General features: G+C 43.8%; 1 pseudogene; it reads right to left on the bottom strand.

Annotated features, from left to right (window-relative positions):
* Positions 1-13,006: 13,006 nt before the first annotated feature.
* Positions 13,007-16,301, bottom strand: LOC100716218 (zinc finger and BTB domain-containing protein 16-like; annotated as a pseudogene).
* Between the last annotated feature and the right edge of the window lie 4,020 nt (positions 16,302-20,321).

Genomic DNA, 20,321 nt, shown 5'->3' with positions numbered 1-20,321 from the left:
ATTTAGATGATCATGAGAGTTTTGTCCTTGCATCTCTTTACGTGATATATTATGTTTATTGATTTGTACAGCTTGTACCATCCTTACATCCCTGGGATGAAGCACACTGTGTCATTATGTGTGATCTTTTTGATGACTTGTTGCCTTGTGTTTGCCAGTATCTGTTGAGCAATTTTGTGTTTGTGTCCAAACAGTGATTGAGCAGTCGTTCACTTTTTGGATCTTTACCTGATGCCTCCTTCCTGAAATGAATTTGGGGGGACTCCTTCCCATTCAATTTCATTAATATTTGAGGAGTGTTGACATTAGACTTTCTCTCAAGTTCTTGTAGAATTAAGCAATCAATTCACTAGGACCTGGAGTTTTCATAGGTGTTAGGTTTTTCATTACTGCGTCAATGTCACTGCCTGATTTGAGGTTATTTAAGGTTTTTGTATCTCCTTGTTTGGATAGTGCATATATATATATATATATATATATATATTTCTTTTGAAATCTCCAATTTATTGGAACACATTTTTGAATATTTGCTAATATTGGTTCGCATTTGGAGGTGTCCATTCTAACTGTAACTTCTCAATTTTTAGTTACAGTGATTTTTATCTTTTCTCTGCATTTTCTAGTACAACTGACTGATGGTTTGTACACTTTGTTTCTTTGTTATAGAATTGGGGCTATTACTGATTTTTGGTCTTGTTTTCATTCATTTCTGCTATGACTTTTACAATTTCCATCATTGTACTAGGTTTAAACTTGGATTGCTCCTAGCTTTCTAGAATCTGGAGGTGTATCATCTGGTCATTTACGTGGGCTCACTCTGTTTTCCTGATGTGGACATTCACAGCTCACAGCTGTAAACGTCCCCTGAGGAAGCTTTCACTGGGTCCCAGCAGCTCTAGCAAGTTGTACCGGCATTACCACTTGATTGCAGGAACTGTCTTGTTTCTTCACGACTCATTGATTATTCGACTGTCTTGTGTAATTTCCACGCATTTTCCTATTTTCTGTAGTGTCACTTTCCATTGATTTGTAGTTTCACTGCACTGTGACCTGAAAACGTGCATGGGATAATCTCAGTCGTTCTGCACTTACTTGCCCATGCTTTATTGTCTGTAAGGTCTAATTTGGAGAAAGTTCCATGCACTGTTGAGAAGAACGTGGATTCTGTCGCTGTAGATACCTGTTAAGTCCATTTGTCGGAAGGTTTGTTTCAACTGACACTCTTTATTGCCTTTTTGATCTAGTTGATCTGTGACAGTGAGGCACTGAGGTTCCCCACTATGACTGTGCTGCTGCTGCTGCTGCTGCTGTGATCCTCTGTGTCCAGCACTTGGTATGTATGAAGTTTGTTTGCTGTGTTGGGTGCTTAGACATTTGAAGTGTTATGTTTTCCTGTTGAATTGTTCCCTTAGTCAGCACATTTTTTATTTTAATGGGAAAAAACAAAATACAGAAAAATCAAGATGCAAGCAAACCTAAAGAACAACAACAAAAACAAATGACAACCATAACATTTAGCTATATAGGTTTCCAAAACAAGATGATAGGACTTTAACCATGGTTGCTTTTCTGCGTATTGTTATCTTTGAAATAGTTGATCAGGTTCCCCGGTACAGGAATACAGCAAAAGAATAAAATGGAGCAGAACATTCAATTTCAAAAACAAGACAGAAGGAAATCCCCCACAGTTGCCTCAGTGTTCACTATGTTCCTCCAAATAGACCACCAGACTACCAGACCCAGGCCTGCAGTGTCAATCAAACAACACAAGCATCTTTCACCTCAGTTGCTGTGTTCTCACCGTGAGTCCCCTGAATCAGCCAGTTGCTTACTGGGGTGGGGGCACGATGCTGTGCATGGTTAGTTCATGGGAAGGCGTGTTTTGTGTTCTTGCTGAGTTGCCTCCGATCCCCATGGCAGAGCCTGGCTCACGAGAAGCAGAGTTCAGTTCTTTGCAAGTAAATTTATATCATTTTGGTGAGAAAGCAATAAAATGTAAAGCTTGTGTGACACATTGAAGAAAATCTTAAAAATCGAAGTGATTACGGCTTACAGCTGGGTAGAAATCTGTTGCTAAATGTACACGTTCAGGTATACACTTTCATTTAATATACAAGTATCTATGTCCGATTCAGATTCTGTCTTCTGGCTTCCCAGAGGTTTCTGATGTTGCTGATGGACACACCTGGAGACACATCTTTATGCATCAGTTTTATAAGTAGTATTATAAAAGCGTATACAAGAAATATTCGTGGCATAAGTGTGAAATACTTATCTTTGGACCGTGTGATAAAAAACAATGATCATGTCTTTTAAAGCTTAGAGGAACAGAGATATTAAATAAAACTTTCATACAGAGTTGTTGAGATGGTTCTAGTGAGCATACTTGAGACAATAAGCAAAGAGTGTGCACGCTTGTGGGACAAAAGTGTGTACAACAGTACAGCAATAAGAAAAGCAGTATGCGACATTTAAGAAAAGATAAAAAAGAATGAAGTTCTGGAGGCTCTTACTGCAGGAGCCGATTTGCTGGGCAAATGAGATTCTTACTATGATAATGAAGAGCTAATAAGGGATAATTGCCAGTCATATTACCTAGAGAATCTTGAAGTTCTTATATTTCCAGATGTTCGACCCATTTTTATGTTCATTTTTCTCTATGATGAGAAGAAAGGACCTAATTTAATTCTTCCCAAATGAATGCAATTTTTCCAGCACCATTTGTTGAAGAGATTATTCTTTCTCCATTGCATCATTTTGGTATGTGTGTAAACAGTCACTTGACTCTTTTCTTCACGGAATAATATCTGGCTTCTCATTTCTGTTCCCTGGATCTTTGTGTAGCGTTTTAGTTCACAAGAATGCTGTTTGGATTACTATAGCTTTGGAGTATGTTTTGAAGTAGTATATTACGATGCTTTGTATTTTAGTTATCGGATATCTTGCGTGCAAACTTGAAATTTCACTGGAAACCAAATAACAAATGCTCCTCCTTGTTTTATTTCAAGTTATCTGGAAAACTACTTTTCAATGAGTGATCTGAAATTGACAAAGAACAACTTTTAACCCTTTTGGCTAGTGTGAAGGGAGTTAATAACATCAGAATTGGCATCTGTAGAATGTTAAGTTTTCTTTTTTCCTTTATATTTTTGGATGTTAAGTTTTCTAAACAATTACCTCACAATGATACGATCACCTTAGCTAAAATGGGCCATTAATTTTGTTTCTGATGCAGAAACAACCGAATTAACTGTATTCAATTCTAATTGCAAATTTCAGCTATACAACTAAACATTGCCACGTTTCTTTTTTTTCTTTCTTTCTGTTTTTTTTTTTTTTTTTGTCTTTTTCATTTTTATCGGTACCAGGGATTGAATTCATGACTGCCTGCTTGCAAGGCAGGCGCTTATGCCGCTGAGAGCTAAAACCCCAGCCCTCATTGCCATGTTTCTTTATGGGAGTTATAAGTAAAAACATATTCATTACAAACAAATCTACAGTTACTAGATGTAAAAAGTATTCTCTTTGCCGTACAAGGCACAATTTTGCCTAGTGTCAGAGTGAGCAGAAGGAAAGCTGCAGCAGTAAATCCACTATTGTTTTCTTTTCCCATTATTTCCTTAAAAGCTTATCAGAAACACTGAAGTTATGAAGAAATGTGTCAGTTTACAGGGAACAAAGACAGATGAAGAAACCAGCAGCCAGGACCATACAACTTCCAGCGAACCACTTCTGAGAAAGAAAGAAAGAAAGAAAGAAAGAAAGAAAGAAAGAAAGAAAGAGAGAGAGAGAGGGAGGGAGGGAGAGAGAGAGAGAGAGAGAGAGAGAGAGAGAGAGAGAAAGAAAGAAAGAAAGAAAAAAAAAGAAAGAGAAAGAGAGAGAAAGGAAGGAAGGAAAGGAAGGAAGAAGAAAAAAGGAAGGAAGGAAGGAAGGAAGGAAGAAAAAGGACGGAAGAAGAAAAAGAAAGAAAGAGAGAGGAAGTAAGGAAGAAAGAAAGAAAGGAAGGAAGGAAGAAAGAGAGAAAGGAAGGAAGGAAAGGAAGGAAGGAAGCAAGGCAGGAAGAAAAAAAGAAAGAAAGAAAGAAAGAAAGAAAGAAAGAAAGAAAGAAAGAAAGAAAGAAGCAATCCTAACTTGGGGGTCCAGAGGATGGGGAGAGGGCTAGACACAAAAATGGCCAGGGGAAGAGGAGAGGGGAGGGATGAGAAGGAGGAAGGGCAAGAGAGAAAGAAAGAAAGAGAATGGGGGAGGAGAGACAAGGAGAAAGGAGAGACGGAAATGGAACAGAGATGAGAGGGAGTAGCAGAGAGAAGCAGGAGGCTGGGAGGGAGAACGAGAAAGAACAAGAGGGAGGCATAAAGAGAGGGCTTGAGAAACTGAGCTGCACAAAGAGGTAACCAGTAAAACTGAAGAAACAAAGTCGGGGAACTTCCTAAAATTAAGGTAAGGGAAGGCGCTGAGGTACACATTGACTAGAATATCAATGAATTAAAAACACTGTTCTGTAACATGAGCAATCAGACTGGCACCAGTGCTGTCACGAAGAAAAATGTAAACACAATACCCAAACCCAAACCAGAAGGCAGTTTTGGCCCAGCAGAGCACCGGGGCTCCCAGTGCTATAGCTTACATGTACAATCTTTACATAGGTGGGCTGAGGATATGGCGCACCTCCACAGCTTCGTAATCTTAGGAGTACCGTGCGTAGCACTATGTGAATGAGTACTATGATGCACACCTCGAGGCCAGCACCTTGTCTGCAGAGTAGGCTGCCAAGGTCATGAGGAGGCTGCATCTGCTGTCTTCTGGGCCCCACCCTTTCTCCTAATGCAGCCTCCTTGGTGTGTCCAGTACCCCTCTCCTGGGCCTCTCTGCCTTTTCCCTGCTGTATAGGTTAGTCCGGTGCTCTTTCCTTCAACCAAAATCTCCAGGTATGCGGCACCCTTCCAGCCACGGAAGTAGGAGACAAGGTGGGAGAGGAAGGTGACAATAAAACAGGCAGGAAAAACTGAACCGGCAGACTCTCATCTTCTCTGCCCCAGGCCTGCCTGCTCACACCTCACTAAGGAGGCACCCAGGGCTCGTTCTCCTCCCACAGCACACCTGCCCACACGCAGCGTGCAGAAAGGCACCGTGCACTTCTGAAAACCAGTTTTTTCTCAACATGGGAAATCTTTTCGGGCACAAAGATTAAACAAGCCCGTATTGCATGCCTGGATTGAACTGAATCATTGGGTCCACTGGCCTCCTTACTGAGCCCTTCACCCTAGATCTGCCTTTCTCCTATTCATGTTCCCTTCCAAAGCGGCAATAATATTTGCTAGTTCTGTACCGCTCTCCTGATGTGTGTGTGTGTGTGTGTGTGTGTATATATATATATACACGTGTCCATAAGATGTCCACTCTGTGTACACAGAGGAATGTTAATGCTTTGAATGAGTGGAGTGGAGCAGTAAATAGGAAGGAAGCACACGAGTGGGGGTACGTGTCACCAGAAGCATTAAGAGACATACTTGTCGCAGCTTGACTGGACCACAGGTAGAGGTAGCAGAGAGGCAGGCAGAGGAGCCAGATGGCAGCAAAGAGAGGATTAGACACCCCCAGGTCTTCTGGTAAGGGGCAAATTCCTTGCGCCTGATCTACCCACGCCCCGTGCTCCAGACAGCTTTCTACCCTACCTGCGATGGCCTAGAAGCCCTGGCAAGGTGAGAAATGTTTCGCCTTTGTGGGCAGGACAGTGAGGGAGATGCACATCAGGGTCCTCTGGGGTGCTCGGGGATCTCACAGGGAATGCAGTGAGTGCAGAAGTGCTGTGTCTCAGCACTGGGTGGAGCAGGCAGAGGCTGAGTTAGTGCCCTCTGACTGCAGCAGCACGTTACCAAATACCACACGATCTAACACAACAGCACGCTCAGAGCACACGCACATACACACGTGACCTAAGGGATAGTTTGGTGGTGGCAGGGATGGTGGTGACTGATTGTCTTTTTCTTTTTCTAGTCACATTACAGAAGGAAAGGTAAAGAGCCTGTAAAACTTGCAAAGGAACTAGCAAGTATTATAAAAACATTACTACGATTCAGAAAACTTAGCTCAACCCTGGCAGCTTTACACGTGGAGGGACCAGGTTGAGCGGGGACACTGGGAGAGCCAGGGGCCAGCGGGTTGCATGAAACAGTCCTGCTGTCAACAGTAGGGTTCTTTGGAGTTTCAGATCCCCTAAGGCTTGGTGAGTTCTCCTTCTTCCCAGACTGGCTGCCTGCAGAGTGCCACTTTTCATTCTATTTACACATCAGCTGCTCTCATCACATACTGCAAGCTGAACTTTTGCCTTTCCAAAGCAGTAAGCTATTATTATAGTTACAAAACAGCACCCTCCTGACTTTGCCATCCTTTGTCCATAGTCTAGTGGCACAGCACCCCTAAACAATGTCCCCCCATCACACACTTTTTAATTCCTTCGGATGCGGTAGATAAGATGGAAGATGGAGACAGAAGCACAGTCATAGCAGCACCCGTCCCTGCGACTTTGCAATATACACACGCACAGCTCTGCCCCCCACAGATACTTCCCTAAACCACTTGTTAGACTAAGATTGCAACACGGTCACAACTTTCTCAAAGAAAAAAAGGAGAGAAAAGAAAAAAGAAAAACAATAAAATAATAAACTAAACAACAAGAGCAACAACAAAAAACAGCATGAGATGAAACAGGGCCTATCCAGAGGCAAACACGAGTGTTGCAAAAATTGTCTCCAAAATTCAAGGAGGGTGGAAGATGGGGAAAGCAGAGAGCAGAGCGGCAGAAGAGAAGCCAAGAGAGGAGCAGAAGAATGAGTAGACAAGCATAAGATGTAGCGTTTAGAAAAACAACGCTCACAACAACGCAGCAGATCCAAGGCTGCGTCACTCTGTGACTGCTGTACACTAGCAAAAAAAAAAAAAAAAAAAAAAAGCTTCCTGATGTTTGTAATTAGGCCAAAGTACCTGTAACGCCCCCTACTGTTCTGTATGCCTTTTGTTTTCCCCTCTGGAGGACCTAATTGATATGTTAATCGTTGCTCCCCTCTGTAAACAATTCTAAATCCCTGGGAACCTAACCTAATTGATATGTTAACCACTGTTTCCCTCTACAAATAACAGATGTGTTGCTAAACTAAGCTGACAAAGGATTGTTAATTCCTGCTACACTACTCTGTTATGCTAAGGAAAACATTTCCTTAGCAGATTTCCTGATCCAAGCCCATAACCCCTTACTTTCTAAACTGTGATATCTACAAAGAGGGCTAAAAAGTTTCAAGGGGACACACAGGTTTTGCAAACTCAAACTGCACTGTGTCGCTGTGCCCAGGATAAAAGAAGTCAGTGCTGCTTTTTAAAAATATGTTTTTGCCCCATTTTTTGAACTCGAGTTTGGGGGCTCGTTTATGGATTACAAGATTTGGGGGCTCACTTGTGATTAATGTGGGACCCACACCCATATTATTTTTTTCACTGATTGATCATCTAAACATCTGAAGTATTTGGGTTTTTTTGCCTGCTTGTAATCTGAGTGCATACATTTGTAACTGCAGATAAAATGAGACAACTTCTGGGGGTCTTTTTGCCCCTTTTGCATTTTAGGGCTTTTGGGACCCATTTGTAACTTTGGGCTTCTGCCCGTGTCAGGGGTTTTGCCTGTTTGTAATTTGGATGCGCACAGTGACTGAAGACAAGCTAGTACTCCTTCTGCACTGGGCTCCGGGGGCTCTCACATGTTTGTAATGTGGGAGACCTAGGCCCGTGTGTAGGGCTTAGGGCCCTGTGTGTGGCCTAGGCCCACGTGGGGGACCTAGGCCCGTGTGTGTGGCCTAGTCTCGTGTGGGGGACCTAGGCCTGTGTGGGGCATTGGGGCCCATTTGTGTTCCTTTAGCTCGCCAAACTGAGGACAGAAAAACCGTCATTTGAGTCTTTAATGTTGGTCTTGTCTTTTGTGGCTCCTTGTTCAATATTTTAGTCCTCAAATGATTACTTGCAACCTCAGCAGGTCATTTAAAAAGTATTTTTCTTTCTGGTTAAAATGTGCATATATGTGCACATATATGTGTATATTTATGGGTTTTAAAAATCATATTAACTTTACCAAGTAAAACCAGATCGTATTGTAATTGAGCCAGTTAAGAAAGTTATAGTTTTTTAAAATGTAGCATTTTAATGTGGTGAAAAGACATAAAATGATTAAATATGTTTTAGACTAATAAAAAAGTCACTTCAAGGATTTTGTTACAAATTTTAATGTGATCTAAAAAGTAAGAAAAAAGGCAATTGACTGGGAATAAGCCAAAAAAGTGCTTTTGTCTTAAAGTACAAATGTAAAAGAGAAAATGCTTTCTGTGGCATGGCTATCAAGAGGAAAGAGCCCAACAGGATAATTTACAATACTGTGACTTTGGGGGAGGGAAATTTCAAGGAATGCTATGGATTGTAAAGACAGAGTTGAGATTTTGATTGCTAGGAAAAAAGCAGAGAGAAAAAAACAATTCGTCTTGTACTGGAAAAAGCCGATCTAAATTTAAAAGAAATAACTATTGTGCCTAATGTGATTGGTGATGATAGAGATAAAATACAAGTTCTTGCATGTGCTGTGGACATCTGGGAGATTATGTGGCAGAATTACTTTTGTTACCTGTGAAAAAGTCCTTTTTTGTTAAGTATAAAATTTCAGTAAAACAATGGCCTGCCACGTGACACTCAGGGACAAAAAAGAGGTGTGCCATCCAGATGAAGCCTGCCCTCTGATCCAGAATGCCAGAAACATGTTTTCCTTTTGTCACACCCCGATTGGACAACCAAAGGTAAGGAGGTTCCCGATCCGTGTCGCCAGTTGTTCTTGGTAGCCATTAGGGCACCCCAGAAAACCCACCAATATGCGCAAGATAGCAGACGTGAGGCAATTGGCTAATAATTCTCCTTCGGGGTTTTCTAAAAAGATTGCAAAAGGCCTATTACATCTGTCTTAGTCGCTTTTTACTCACTGCTGAGACAAAATATCTGAAGCCAAAAGTTGGGAAAGGAAAGCTTTATTTCTCACAGTTTTTGGAGGTTTCAGTCCACACTCAGTTGACTACAAGGCAGGCGGGCATGGCTGGGCCGCAGTTCATGGTGGCTGCAAACAGTAAAGAGGAACCAGCAAAAGAGCAAGACGCACCCTCGGGCCATTATATCACATCCTGGCTCCACCCCTACGTGGGTGGAGTACTGACACCATCAATCCAAGCACTAGACAATGAACAAATAACAAATGCACAATTCAAACTCATGAGGCCAGGGGGACACAGACACTAACCATGACAACATCTAAACACCGGCAGCACCTAAAAATGCAAGGGCCATTCATACTGCCTTTGTAACCCAGTCGGCCCCTGATATTAAGCAAAAATTGAAAAAGTTTGAGAGATTAAAAAAATACCCTTCAGTCAGTTATTAGAGGTTGCTCAAAAGATATTTGACAACCGAGAGGACACTAAAGACCAGGCATAAAGGGTTTCAGCTGGACAGAAAGACTACTTTGGTTGTTAGACTCTCCATAAAGAAAAATAAGACTCTTTCCTCCCATCGGATGCCAACCATCCAACAGATTCCAGTTGCTATGACTAAAAAAGCAAATGTGAATATTTCTAAGAGCCGTAGAATGGACCCAGAGTTTGGGACCCTAGCAGAGGCCTGTTGCCTATCTTTCCAAGAGACTTGATTATGTGGCAGCCAGATGGCCACCTTGTCTGCAGGTGATTTCCTAGGTGGCTCTCCCAATAAAGGAGGCTTAAAAATTGACTTTTGGGCAGAAACTCTTAACTGTCCCATCCTATTGCTGGAGACGCTCTTCAAGGCTCCACCAGACCTATGGCTGCCCAACTCCCGAGTCATGCATTATGAGACGTTACTTCTAGATCTGACTACCATCAATTTCAAGGGGACAGCGGTTTCAAACCCGGCTACTCTGTTGGCTGATGATGCCCCTCCTTGCCACTCCCACGACTGTATTGGGGACCCGACTTGACAGATGAGCCACTATTCAGAGTTCCTGTGCATTTCTCCGATGGAAGCAGTTTTATCTATCAAGGTGAGTGGGCCACAGGAGCTGCTGTTGCCACAGACTCTCAGATTCTATGGAAACCAACCCTAGAGCCGGAAACATTGGCCCAACGGGCTAAACTCATTGCCCTCACTGAGGTTCTCAAGTTGTCAAAGTACACATTTGTTACTGCCCATGTTCATGGGGCCATTTATCAAAAATGGTGCTTATTGTCTTCTGGGGCCAAAAGATGAAAAATGCTCCCCAAATTTTGGATTGTTGGCTGCCATCTGATGCCAAGGAGAGTGGTTATTATCCACAGTAGAGCCCATTGGGCAGGAGATGACCTTGTTATACAAAAAAATAATTTGACAGATGCCACTGCCAAAAAGGCAGCCACAAAATCAGTGGGGATTGAGATAGCCCTGACATTACTGCTGATCCCACCTACTCTGTCAGAACCTATTTGCACTTGAAAAGACTTGCATCTGGGGGCTAAGACCAAAGCTTGCCCAGTCTGTGAGCCTCAGATGCCCTCAGTGCCGATAGGTGAACCCAAATCAGCCACTCGCTATGTGGGACTATGCCTAGCAAACATTAAAAAAAAATAGACTTTACAAAAATGCAGAAGCCTAGACTTAAAAAAAATAAGTACTTATTAGTAATAATAGATATTTTTCACTAGATGAGTTAAAGACTTGCGTACTAAGTCTGAGTCAGCCCTGATAGCAGTTTCCCCAATTTGGCCTCACTTTATCCATGGGGTCTCACAACGGTCCGGCTTTTATAGCCCAAATAACTCAAAAGCTATTCCAAGGTTTGCAGATCAATTAGAAACTCCATTGTGCTTACCAGCCTCAAAGATCAGGACAAATAAAAAGGAGAAACCAGACTCTAAAGACAATAATTACTAATGGCCTTAAAAAGGTGAGAACTGGGTGAATTTCCTTCCATTTGCTCTTTGACGTACGCGATATACCCACTATGTTACAGGTATTTCCTCTTTTGAGGCTTTATATGGGAGACCTCCCCTTCTTATCCTTAAGATTTCTGAGTAAATATTATCTGATTTAGCTAATCAAGGTCTTATTAAGTGCCCCCAGACTTTTCAGCCAGTTCTGACTTCCATCCACAGGTTATTTTGACAACAACATCCTTCACCTGCTTCCCACTGGGGGATCAAATGCCCTGCTATGGAGCCTGGGACACCAGTCCTTATCAAGAGGTGTCACCATACATCTCTTGAACCAGAATAAAAAGGTTTCTACATTGTGGTCCTCAGCACTCCAACCGCTATCAAAGTAGCCAAAAAGCCTGCCTGGATTCATCATTCCCACTTCAAGCAGGTCCCGGCTTCCAAAGGCGATCAACCTACAGATGAGTAGACTGTCTTTCCCTCCAAAGACTTTTTAAAGCTTAAGATTGCCAAATGTAACTGATAATCTTGTGTTCTCCCTTATGGAGACCCCAAGGAGGCCTCTGTCTGGCTTTAGAAAAATAAAATTGTTATTTATATGACAGAAAAGGGTTAATTTTAATGTTGGTTTTCTTCCCCCTTTAGGTTAACAGCTTTAATAAGGGCAGCTGCAAGACCTTTGTAAATCCTCCTCTTGGGCCTTGTATTGTAGACAAGTTGGTGAACTATGTCAAACATACGGTTCAAACTATAAAGGTTATGATTTTAAAGACACAAGGTTATAAACAGATACCTGTGTCTGAAAACACCATGAGCCAATGATTTGGCCCACTGACTAAAATCAGTGGGGAATGCTGTACACTGCCAAAAGGAGTTTCGTTATCCGTGTATTATGCCAAAGTACCTGTAACGCCCCCTTCTCTTCTGTATGTGTTTTCCCCCTCTGGGTGACCTAATTGATATGTTAATCAGTGCTCCTCTCTGTAAAGAATTATAAATCCCTGGGAACCAACCTAATTGATGTTTAACCATTGGTTCCCTCTACATATAATAGAGGAGGTGCTAAAATAAGCTGACAAAGGATTGTTAATTCCTGATAGACTACTCTGTTCTCTGCTAAGGAAAACATTTCCTTGGCAGATTTCCTGATCCAAGCCCATAACCCCTTACTTTGTAATCTGTGATATCTACAAAAGGGGCTAACAAGTTTCAAGGGGGCACACAGCTTTTGAAAACTCCAACTGCACTGTGTCTCTGCACCCAGGATAAAATAAATCAGCACTGCATTTTAAAATATGTTTTGGCACCATTTTTTGAACTTGAGTTTGGGGGCTCGTTTGTGGATTACAAGAGCGACCAGCCATGAATTATACCTATTTTGGTGAAGATTATGCACACAGAGGTGACCCCACACAGTTTGCAAGACCTGAGTAACACAGGCCCTCCAAGCCTGAATGACCCAGCAAGTTCCAAGAATGATGTGTTTTCACTGCAGAGTGTTTCAAGCTGGGCACAGATGATTTGAGCCCTGGGCAGAGTGGACAGAGGACGCCTGAGTCTCCAGTGGGGACAGTGAGACCCCAACACACAATGCGCTCCCCCCACCCCTCAGCCCTCCTTGGCCCTCCTACACACATCCTGAGCATAACACTCCCCCTGTGGGGAGGCTGGTGAGCAGGAGGATGGGAGGGCCTTGGCCAGCTGAATCTAAGGCCAGCTCTTAACTTACAGAAGAAACACAAAAGAACACCCTCCCCCATTCCTTTGAACTCAACCAAAAAAGAGGTAAAGGGTTTAAAATGCTCAGGGGGTGTCTCTCTGACACACACTCACACACAGAGCAAACAAACAAAAGAAAACAAAGAAGAAAACCTGAGGTAATGCAGGTAAAATGTGCTAAGGGACCCAGATGAGGAAAAAAACATCTTCCAGGGAAAGTGCTCTCCTCCTCACTATGGACCTGGGTGCCTGGGAGTTCCCAGCTGCTGTCTGGTCTGGGCTCTCTGGCTCCATTCAGTGGGTGGGGTCTCCTGGGCCCAAGCTTATAGGCCCCCAGTGTGATAAGCACTTCCTCCCCTGGACAGCTCCCCCACCCTGGCTGGGGAGTCTATTCCCTCTTCTGGGTGTGGGGCACATCTGCAGAGGGACATCCACATCTTTCCCTTGGGCATGAGCCCTTGCATGTGTTTCCTCCCCTGGTGACTGAGGCAGGGTCGTAGGGATGAGCCCTTGTTATTTAGCTTTTATGTTTTCCATTTTGGAAACAAAAACAGTTCAGCAGGAATCTCTCTCTCTCTCTCTCTCTCTCTCTCTCTCTCTCTCTCTCTCTCTTTGGTGCTGGGGATGGAACTCACAACCTCGCACTTGCCAGGCAGGTGCTTACACCACTGATCTGAATCTCTGAATCCCCGGCCCTCAGTAGCAATCTTGCTCATGATGAGGCCTGACCCATGGGGATGCTCCAGGTATTTGGTTCTGTGTTCTCAGAAAGCTGAGTGGGGCAATGGGCTCTGGATGGGTTAAGCGTTCTTGTGAGAAACCAGAGGAAGACGGGGATATTGCCCAGACCCATAAGGGCTGGGAGCTCCTGGGACCTGAGGACAGTCGCCAAAGGGAAGATGGCAGCAAGGAGCTGCGGAAGAGCTAAGCGGCTCTGAGGGGCCTTGAGGGACATCTGGACAGGGCAGCACAGAGGAAAACGAACGATGAGCTGAGTGGTGAAAAGGGAGCCTTGCCCCTTCCCAAGCTGCTGCCAGAAAACTGGAGCAGCCATTGTGAGCATGGAGCAGGGACCCTGCCACCATCTGCAGCCCAGTGCACCTCCCTCCCTGGCCTTCTCAGGTGGCAGTGGGAGAAGGGCCACAGACAGTGTGGCACTCACCCCTTCCCTGCCTCCATTTCTGCTCACAGATGGAGGGTCTCGGTAGAGGAAGGAGGAGAACTATGGCCACCAGGGAAGTGAACAAAACTATTCCATTCTCCCATGAAATCAGGTAAATTCTCAGCATGCAAACAGGATGGGGCCCCTGGGGAAGGGACCATGGCCTGGAATCCAGGTCATCTGGAGCCTCAGAAAGACTCTAAGTAGCTATCAAGTTTCTTTATTTCTCTCTCTCTTTTCTTTTTCCTTTCTTCTTTGCACCTTCCTCCCTTGACTGCATCTCAGTCTAACTTATCTTTCCTGGCTCTGGCCTCTGCTCCACCCCGAAGGCCTCTGTTCACACACAGCACAGGTAAGAGGTGAGGCTTCAACCTCCATGTGGGCAGGATCACCTCAGCCTGGTGGCCTTTTTGTACCCCTGCAGTCCAGGCTGGAGCATTCCCCCATGCAGAGGGGCATTTGTGGCTCTTGGAGTGTGCTCTCATTCTGAAAGCAACTGACACAGAAGCCACACCACTATGGGTGTCACCTGTGTGTGAGCACAGGTGGAGTTTTCGGGCAGGTGGCTGGGGAAGGTGCCTTTGCACTGACTGCAAGAGGTAGCTGTGCTCACACATGTGCTGCTGGAGCACACTTTTCCTGCAAGCACTTAACGCACAGCAGACATCAGACAACCGTGTCCCTGCCAGGGTAGGTCTGTCTGTGTGTCCCCCAGAACTGCCTGTCGCACTCGTCACAGCGAAGGCTCTGTCACCTGCCGAATGAGCCAGTAGTGCATTCTAGGTCACAAAGTACCCAGGAGCCACTTTTCCCAGAGCTCACACCCATATGTCATCCCACTCTGCAGCTCCCTCTGCTGCTCCACCACCTCCTTGCAGGAAGCTCCACCCTGTACTGCTCACGGAGGAGCCAACGCTCCAACTTCATGTGCTTGGCTTGCTGAATAGCTCCCTCTGAGTGAAGCCCTGTGGCAACAGGCCCCGTAGATGCTGAAGTCCACGGAGACAGCCAGGGCAGGCAGCACATGCAGGCCACAGGCCGTCGGCAATGGCACTTCCAATATCGTGTCAGCCTTGCGGTTGGGCAACAACGCCCATAGAGAGATGCCCAGATGTTTTTCTGCTGGGGGTGCTTGGGGCTGCTGTGTGTAGGAGGGAGGGGTGGCCAGCCTCAGCTAGGGGTGGCAGCTGTTCAGCACTCTCCTCTTGCCCATACTGCAGCTCCTTAGCACTGGTGATGATGCTTCTTTGAGTAGGTATCCTGAGCCCCTTTCCTCCGCCTTGTCCCCCAGCCATCCTGAGATATTCGCCTCAGCTACTCCAAGGCTATGCTGGCCAGGTACCTCACCCACCTGCATCATCTCTATCTTTACTTCATCCAGGCTTCCAGCCATTGTCAGCTCCTCAGGTCCTACAGGTGGCTGAAGCATTCCCTTCAAGACAGAGTGTCCTATGGTCCTCAAACTGCACTGCAGCCTCTCTGGGACTCCCAGGTGAGAGACCAGATGGCATAGAGACTAAAGGGCTCTGGCCCACTTCCCGTGGGCCCAGGGAGGTCTGTCCAGCCACACTAGTATACTCACTCTCCCTGGAATGCTTTGAGAGGGAGGCATTCTTGAGGTACCGAGCTTTGGGGTTCTCTTCTTCCTTGGCTCCACCACTGGCCGTGGTGGCCTCTGCATCACTGTCTTCCATTGTGGCTTGTGTCTAGATGTTCCCCAAAATCTCACAGACTCATGGGTAGGGCTTCTCAGAGGTGGCTGGATGTAAGATGTGTGCATATGTACCAAGGGTGTGTGATAGCAAAATTAGCCCATTGTTTGGTTTAGCATAGTTCTGGATATGCATAACAGGAGGGCCCAGCCTAAGTGTGAATGACACCAGCCAATAGGCTTGTGCTCTGGTTGGGATAATAAGGACAGGAAGGCTGTCTGCTTCTCTGACTGCCTGCCCTGACATGGACTCTTGCCCCTCTGCCATGCTGATCTGTCTTGGGGCTAGGTGACTATAGACTGAAACCTCTACAAACTGTGAGATAAAATAAAGGCTTTCTCCTGTAACGTTGGACATGGATTATTTTTTCTCCGCAATAAAAAGCGAGTAAGACATCTGAGCCCTGAATGGATGGATGGTCTGTAGGATCTCCAGGCATTATTCATTCAGGTACTCGATCTCCAGGATCTGGATTGTGTTCAGCGGGTCATCCAGGTCCTCAGCCTTGACTTGCAGCATGGCCATGCATGCATATTCCAGGATCTGTTGGAAGGTCTTTGGTGAGAGGAAGTTCAGAGTACAGTACTGGCTGTTAAGGTGAGAGAGGACGTCCAAAATCTTGCTGCTACAGGCCAGCACTGTTTAGTGCATGAGACACTGCTGGCAGTCCGCTGTGATGACCATATCACATGAAGTGCCGGTCACACCCTGTTGGCCTTGCACAACAGCCTTTCTCATAACCATGGTGTTCTCCTCGGTGCAAGCATGGGGCTCTCTTTCCTTGTGTGCTCCACATGGGGTTCCGGGGTGGGCTTTCTAGCTCAATGCAGGGGTTGCGGGCAAGCCAGGCACGGCAGAATGGGTTGCCTCGGCCATTAATTTTGACATAAAATGTTCAGTGAGTCTCTCCGTCTTTTGTAGCTATTGTATAGTATCCTCCATCACATCTACTTTTTTGTTTTAAAAACAAACAAATAAAAGATAAAAATGAAGCAGAATTAAAAAGAAATAGGAAATCAACACGAGTTAATATATTGGATATTGCTATCCTGAAAGAAGTTGTCCAGATTACAAGATTTCGGCATGAGAAAATGATCAGTCAGACCTTAAACACACAAACTGTTCTTTTTGACATCACAGCTATTTCTTAAAGACTTGGTGAAACACGATTGAAATATTCTGTCCACTTCAAAAATTTCAGAAGGAAGATAGAAAATGAGAAAACCGGTGGACCTTTCCTTCATTCACACTCACACTAAAGTGTAAGTGTGTGTGTGCGTGAATTGAACCCAGGCCCTGACACTGAGCTAGGTCTCCAGCCCTTTTGAATTTTGTTTCAATTTTGAGACAGGCTCTGAATCCCTGATTGACCAGGTTGGGCTCAAAGTTCAGCCCTCTCCTGCCTCGGCCTCCCCGAGTGTTGAAACTACAGGACCGACTGTGTGACTAGTCTGGGATCTAAGAGAATGCTTATGATTATCGTTAAAATGAAATCTAAAGCGCTGTGAATGTAGTACCACCCTCTATGTTATTACGACATTCTTCACGTGCGCTTTGAAAACTACTCCACATTCAAAATCTACGTGTTGAAGCACATTACAGGACTAAGAACAAGCCTCAGGGGAAGGGTGCTGTTGGATGTGCGAAGGAGCCGAAGGGTGATTTGTGACAGTGCAGGTATGGGCTGTTCAATTTACATATCCCCTTAGAGGCAGACTAGCATCACTCTTACCGAGTAAACATTCATCACTGGACATCTATTCCGACCTGTCCTCTGCTTAGGGACACATACTAGGTTTGTGAAAAGCTCACAGCAAGCGAAGCCCTCTGAAAAGGATTGGTAAACAGCAGGAGCTTACACACTAGCTGGGAAGACGATAAGACACTCTTCATTTAACAAGCGAATTCTGTTCCTAGGTCGTTATTTGAACTGATTGCTAAATTAGGAGTTGTATGTAGGATGTACATTACAGTATTCAGAACAAAGAAATGCTCAAAGGAAACTCCAGCCTGGTGACTTTGCTTTTATCTGGATAGCTCTTAATGCAGCACTGCAATGTGTAACAGAACATAGCACTACAGTGCTGTACAGTATAATCAGCACAAATTACAGTGCTTTATAAACAGTTGCTGGACCAACAGAAGACATGGAGGCTCTACAATCAGGATGTACAGAACTGTACAAAAAGAGATGAGCCCTGAGTCCGAACAGTGTGTCCTAAGTCCAAACAGTGTATGTAGGTTGTAAGTCTGAAAGTTGCTAAACAGGTTGTGGAATGAGCAATGTCTGCATAGTATCTTCATGAGAAGAACAGAGAGCAACGGAGGACTGGCATGAGGGAATATAGTACAGATGATCCAACAGAAGCTCGGTATGAGGCAGTGTAATATAGATGATCTGTGGAAATGTATCTTCCAGTTCCATCCATTTTGCTGCAAATGAAAGGAATTAATTTGTATGGCTGAATAATACATGTACTGTACATACGTGTACAATGTGTTGTTTACCACTCTGCAATTGATGGACCTTGGCTTGTTTGTATTTCGTAGCTGTCCTAAAGAACTGCTGCAGACAACACGGACGTACAGAGTTCTCCGAAATACTGACTTCGACTCCTTTGGAGGTACACCCAGGAATGGACATCTGGGTCACTTGCTAGCTCTATGTTTGGTTTGTTATTGAGGATTCTCAATAATGAACTCCGTGGTGATTCTGCTCATTTCTATTCTTTCCATCTCTGTGTAATAGTTTCTTTTCCCAGATCCTCATCAACATTTATCATTATAATTATTTTATAATAGCCATTCAGAACGGAGAGGGTTATTTCTCATGTGAAGTTCAACTTGCAATTTCCTGCTGGCTAAAGATGAAAATTGTTTCCTAGGCTTATTTTCCTTCCTTCCTTCCTTCCTTCCTTCCTTCCTTCCTTCCTTCCTTCCTTCTTTCTTTTTCACATGTCTGGTCATATAACTTGCCTGTTGTAAGTGAAAAATGCATTTCATTAACTATTGGAGTGATTTATGAGTTCCGGATATGACGCACAGATAAATGGAGGGAAAGTATTCTGGCGATGTAAAGATCATCTCTGCACTTTTTTGATTGCTTTTGCTGTGTACAAACTTTTATTTTGATGTAAGTCCCTTGTTGATCTGTGATCTGTTTCATGTGCTTTAGTGTTCTTGCCCAGAACATTATGGACTGCATTAATGACTTAAATTGTTTCTCTTTTTTATTTTAAAGAGAGGAAAGTAAAAGTAACAATAAAACCATTTCAAACAGGTAAAAAGGACAGTAACAACAACGAGTACATTGTGTGTGATTGTCTATGTAGTTGTTATTCAGAGTATAAGATACAGACATGAATTATTGGCCAAACAATATTAGCACAGATATTTTTTTCAATGAACTAAGAGAAACTAGCTGTATTACTATCTTAATGACTGTATATATCTATATATATATATATATATATATATATATATATATATGAAAAACTTAAGAATGGAAAAAATATATATACATATATATATATATATATCTTTATATCTATCTATATCTATTGATCAATCAAACTATATCAATTCCCCTTAAGTTTTTTACTAGTTCTTTTGGAATTTCAGGTCTTACACTTAGCTCTGTGATCTCTCTTGATTTGAGTTTTGTACAAGGAGTCCAGTGTCAATGCTATGGACATGGGTGTTCGGTTTTCACAGGACAATTTGTAGACAAATGTGTCCTATCTCTGGTGCATTTTTTGAGAACTCTATTGAGAGTCAGATTCTTGAGGTACATTGGTTGATTTCCAGGATCCCTACTCTGATCCAGCGTACATGCATCTGTTCCAACGCAAATGCTGTCCTGCTGGGGTTGCGAGTAATCTGCCATATCCCATGAAATCAAGGCTGTCATGTCTATAGTTGTGCCTTTTAACACAAGATTGCTTTCGTTGTTTGGATTTTGCTGTGTTCATGTGAACATTAGGATTCTTTTTTCTAGTTCTGTGAACAACGTCATAGTTATTTTGAAGGGGACTGCATTGAATCTGAAGGTTGTTTTCAGGAGTATGGCCATTTTAACAAAATGAATTCTTCCCATCGTGATCATACCAGGCCCCTCCAAATTTTAATTTCCTCATCACTTTGTTTCAACAGTGTTCCTCAGTGTTCATCCAGGAGAATATTGATTTCCTTAGTTAAGTTTAATACGAGGGGCATTTACTTTCTGGTGGGCATTTCCCATGAAATTTCATTACTGCTTTCTCAGCAAATTCATCCCATTTTATGTGGATTTCGTAGCACTCCATTTTGCTGAATGAATTTATCGCTTCTGATAGTCACTTGGCAAAGTCTATGGGTTTTACTACCTATAGATCAAATAATCTGCAAAGAGGAAAATTGGACTTCTTCCTATTCCTATGCCTGTAGTTTCTCTTGGTAACTGCCCTGGATAAACTCAGTGGTCTCCAGAAGAACAGTGCTCCGACTGGACAGGGATATGGTCTAGACCAGATGTGCCTCAAGGGCCTTGAGCGCTCATCAGCCGGGCTTTTACAAGGTGACTGCACCGTGGGAGCAAGATAGTCCACTTGCCCTTAGGAGATGAGGTCTGTCTGGGAAAGGCAGCTCACTAGGGGCGTGGCCTGGAAGAGCACCTCCATTCATAAAGATTTCTATTTGTCAACACTTTGGTTCACAAACCAAAGTTTTTGGCAAAATGTTGCTTCCATACACAAACTCCACATCATGTGAGAAACACAACCATGG

The sequence above is a fragment of the Cavia porcellus genome, unplaced genomic scaffold, assembly GCF_034190915.1.
Source record: "Cavia porcellus strain 051 isolate PalLab524CR breed Dunkin Hartley unplaced genomic scaffold, mCavPor4.1 scaffold_3, whole genome shotgun sequence".
Classification (NCBI taxonomy): domain Eukaryota; kingdom Metazoa; phylum Chordata; class Mammalia; order Rodentia; family Caviidae; genus Cavia; species Cavia porcellus.
The sequence above is the reverse complement of the archived record's forward strand: the minus strand, read 5'-3'. Positions and strand labels throughout refer to the sequence as shown.